Source organism: Myotis davidii, unplaced genomic scaffold (assembly GCF_000327345.1).
Source record: "Myotis davidii unplaced genomic scaffold, ASM32734v1 scaffold163, whole genome shotgun sequence".
Taxonomy (NCBI): Eukaryota; Metazoa; Chordata; class Mammalia; order Chiroptera; family Vespertilionidae; genus Myotis; species Myotis davidii.
The window spans coordinates 164,745-169,481 of NW_006295056.1; the positions used below are offsets into that span (position 1 = coordinate 164,745).

Sequence of the window (4,737 nt, forward strand, 5' to 3'; positions counted from 1 at the left end):
TAAATGCTGGAAAAAAATTGAAGCTAATTCACAAAATTTAGGCCATACATTTAAAGATTTCATGCAGTTAGTTCCAAAAATATTTTTCTCAAATAATATTTATTGCATACCTGCAATGTTTCTTAGATGCCCCAAAACAAGATTACAGAGAATCTATACCTTACTGAAAGGTATAAAAACAAAGCAAATATTTAAGATAATTTCTGATTGAGAAATAAATGTTTTAAAGAAAATAAAATAGGGTAATGGAATAAAGTGCCTGCAGGGCACTTGAAATATTGTAATGTGAGGAGAAAGGTTCTTGGAGGAATGTCATTTATACAGAAATTTCAATTGTGGTCAACAGAGGTGGGGGCAGAGAATGGACTCTGAAAAGGTCAGACCCAGCCAAAGTTAAGTAGCAAGTATCACATCATTCCCAACAGATACAAACAATATAAAAGAGGATATTTGGAGGTAATAACTTCCTGTTTACATATAGCTGAAAAATCCTATTTTATCCATCGTTATATATGCTTCTTCTTTTCAGAACTGTCCTAGATGCTTTAATCTTTATTTTTCAACTCTAATTAATTTGGCAAAACTTTATTTAACAATTACCACGTGTTCAAATACATGCAGTGGATTACTATAGTAAACAGTAACACTAGGGTTGCCATAACACAGTGCCACAGACTGGGTGGCTTAAACAACAGAAATTTATTTTATTTGCTCTAAAAGTTCAGTTTAAGCTGTGCCCAGAGCCTGCTCTGGCTCTGAAGAGGCCACTAGAGTTGGCGTTGCCTCTTGAAGTCTTTCTTGATCTTGCTCTGGAGCTGGTTTTGTAGATCAAGTATGTCAAACTCAAAGGCTAACATGTGCCAAATAAACAAGGTTTAAGTTTCTGTGGGCCGCAAAAAACAAAAGCTTCAATTTTCATAGAAACGTAGGTTTATTTTAATAGAGACATGTTGAGTACAAAGGGCTGAAATAAATGAGTAATCATTAACATAAAATAATAGAACATTTTAATAAAAATTAATATTTTTTCTTGAACATTAACTTACCAGATACTGAATAACTGCACAAATTAGTAAGAGTAAGGCAAATAAACTTATTATTCTTGTTCTCTGAAAGAGAAATATTTCCTGTTGCGCACACCAAACAAGTCAGTAGAAGACTGAGGATGTGGCAATCAGTTGCTAAAATATTCGCTGCTACTATTAGTGGAGAGAAATGGTGGGCCTGGGCGTAAGGTGCATAAAGGAAATGAATGCAACATGATTATAGTAATCAGTCATTAGCGAACCTTTTAGTTCATTATTAATAATTATGTATAACAGAATATTGTAAAAATTAAGTTATGGAATTTTTATTAAAACGTTCCTTACATACCGTTATATGGGCTGGGCCACAAAAATATTCATTGTGGGCCACATGGAACCTGCAGGCCGTGAGTCTGACATGCTTGCTTGTAGATCCAAGAAGACAATATTATCACCATGACTGCCTTTTATGTGCCTTCTTAAGACAGAAAATCTCTCCTATCCATCGATGGAGTCCCAGTTCAAGAGCCCACCCCTAGGCAGTCTTCCCAGACTGAAGGCCATGGGGATAGTGATCAGAGCAACTCTTTGCTCCTGCCTAACCCTAGCTTCTGGAAGCTCTTCTCTGCATGGCTTAGTCCCCCACTCACCCACACCACCCACCCCCAGTCCTTCTCATCCTCTGTCTCTGCCTCTGTGGGCTCACAATGCTCCAGCTCTGAAAGGAGCAGCTGGGCCCAGTGCTTTAGGTCTGGGCTGGTTCTGTAGATCCATGAAGGATGGAGGCAGATGGGAACAGCCCTGTATGGGTAATGGCAGGCCGCTTTCCATGGCTAGTGGAGTGGACTGTCATTAATGAATCTTCCACGCGCAGTGCCCTCTTTTGCTCACCTACTTTCTGAGTCATCTAGTAAACTCTCTTTTTGTAATCAGTTCAGTATATTCTGTCAGACTAAATCAGGTCTCTGAATGAGCTTTTTCATTGTAATGAAAGATGTTAAATTTTATCAGCCATGGAATGTCTATCACCTTCCCTTGGATCTCAGAGAACCTAATGGAGGCTTCTAGAGGCAGGTCCTGAACCTAAGGGCTTCAGTCTCCTGGATGGAGAGTGACAAGTGGGAGAGGACCCATTCTTTGTTCTCCTGTTTGACTACCTAATAACTGCCTGTGATCTCCATATGCCTTTACACCTGACCACATGTATCATCTTTCATCCTGATAACAAGCAAGTTCATAAGTTCCTCTTAGGCATTTTTGCAGGAGAGAATATTGAGGATCAGAGAATGGGAGTGACTTGTCCAAGGTCCCATACAACCAAAGTGTCCTCCTCCATGCCAGGGTCCAAGCAACCTTGAGAAGTCACCCAGACTCACACAGGCCTTGAGGAAGATAGGGAAATTCTCCTTCAGCATCTTCAGCAGGCTCTGCTTGTCAATCTTGTCATCAGGTTTGGAGTATTTGTGGAATAGGACGATCAAGCCCATCACAGACTGCTCAACTGGAGTATGGCTCATCTTGGTTTTCAAGAAAGCTGCCAGAGAGAAAGACAAGGACCTTTGTTGTCCTCCCCCGCCACCCCCCTGTGAGGGTCCCTAAGTCAGGAAAATGGTGTGGGAATTGAGCATCCAGTGAAGTGAGGTTCAGGTGAAGCAGAAGGAACTGTATCACCCTAGCAGGTGGGATGAGATGCTCACAAGGAGGAGAGTGTGACCAAGGCTGGGACATGGGCCCACGTAAGTCAGGGTCCAGAGGAGATGGAGGAGAATACAGAAGACAGAAGCAGAGAGGGTGGGACCTGGGCCAAACACAGCATTTGGACGACTCTACTCTTCAAGAGCATCAACACCATCTCCTTCAGTGTCAACGTCAGGGTCAGAGTCACAGGGACAAAATAACTTTCTTACTAGTCTGGCCTGACCCTCCCTAGGCTTCTCTTAGAATGAGACACCTGAGGAGTCCATCTTGAACATAAAGCAAGCTCTAAATGAAATGGGCCCTCAGGGCTCCCAATGGTGAGTGTGAGTAGGATGATGGGTGTGAGCAGAAATATACAGCCCTGTTCTGAGCTCCTGCAAGGAACTCCTTGACCATTCTCACCAGTGGAAAAGAGGCACTGGGGACCAGCATTGACATCATATTTGTAATAAACAGAAATACCTGCCACAGTTTAGACTATTGAGTGGAATGTGGGGAGATAGGCTCCTTCAGATGACCTTTGTACCTCCCTGCTATCTGGAACCCCACGGATAGACTACATTTAAGTAAAGAGGTCTGACTTCCCAAAGCCGGTACTTCCATCAATAGTTTGGATTCCAAACAGAGAAGTGAAAAAGTGCAGCCCTCATATCCTAGACTTTCCAAAACTCTCAAGAAATTTGTATGGCTCACATGTCTGGGCATCTAACAAAAACTACCATTGTTTCCTGATCTAAGAGAAAGATCCTCCCTGTTATGTCCCTAAGTGAAACCACCCTGGCACGCGTGCCAAACATGGCTCGCCAGTAACTTTTGCTGGCACGCGAAAACCCTCTCTTATAATCTTCTATTTACAATTTTTGTGAACATTTGATGACTTAAATGTTAAATTACAAGGAACTGGTAAGACACTTGATGTTATATTTGGTTACATAAAGGTTTTTGAAAAGAAACTGGAAGTCTTTAAAAGGGATGTAGATGGTGAGAGATTTAGGTATTTCCCAAACCTCAAGAGGCACATCAAAGGCCTCCCAAAAGATGACAGAACAAACTGTCAAAGCCTTCAAAAGCTGTTTTTAAACATCATCGAGTCAAATATTGAGCAGTTCTTCTCAAGATTTGTGAAATTCAGAGAACTGGAAGAGACAGCAAAATTCATGAGGTTTCCAGACAGCATGAAACTGGAGGAACTAAACTTACAAATGTTTTCATGGATAGACATGGCTGAATTCTGAAGGTCATGAAATATAAACCTGATGTAAAATCTCTGTCATCAGTGATGCAGCAGCAAAAGTCCCACGGATAATATCAAACGGAGGCATAAAGTTTTCTGTCGGACGATCAGTGTATATATATACATTAAAATAAATGTATTTTTCATCATCATATACTGTGTTTTTGTCACTCGAATGAATTTTATTATTTCTTCAAGGTTCTTCACATACGTATACCTTAAGAGATATCAAGTAGGTGTAACATGTTCTCAAAAAATTAGGGTTGGCACGCAAAAGAATTTTGAGTCAGAGATTTTGCGGGTTTTGGCACGCACTCACAAAAAGTTTGCCCACCCCTGATGTAAGGCCTTCTATCAACTTGGCCAAGGCCTTAGCTGAGGCCTGTGCACAGAAGGTAACTGGTCATTCCCTCAGCTGGGGAGGAGGTCCAAAACCTTAGTTGATGGGTCCCTGATCCATGCAGTGGCAGGTCTTCTGACTAGGGCAAGGTGAGTGGGCATCCCAGGCCTGGGTTTAGGAGAACCTTCAAGACTTTGGTAGAAACACCCACTCCCCCCAGAGGTTGAGATGCAAAGTCTATGGCCTGAGAGTCAAGTGATTCCAGAGAGAAAAAAAGACAAGGAGGAGAGGAAGGTTCATATCCTAAGCTCCCACCAGGGATGTTTCCACAGAGTTGTCACAGAAGAGCGAAAATAGCATTGGAGAACATTAGTACAGCCATCTTGTTGTATATAGGCCCTCGGGACCCAAGTGGGATAAAGTCGGAAAGACCTGAAACA

General features: G+C 41.9%; 1 long non-coding RNA gene across 1 annotated transcript; it reads right to left on the reverse strand.

Annotated features, from left to right (window-relative positions):
- Positions 1–2,400: 2,400 nt before the first annotated feature.
- LOC107184079 lies at positions 2,401–4,517 on the reverse strand. Its single transcript, XR_001514905.1, has 2 exons — positions 4,438–4,517; positions 2,401–2,559 (listed from the first exon to the last, which is right to left on the reverse strand). It is a non-coding gene; the product is annotated as an uncharacterized LOC107184079 (long non-coding RNA).
- Between the last annotated feature and the right edge of the window lie 220 nt (positions 4,518–4,737).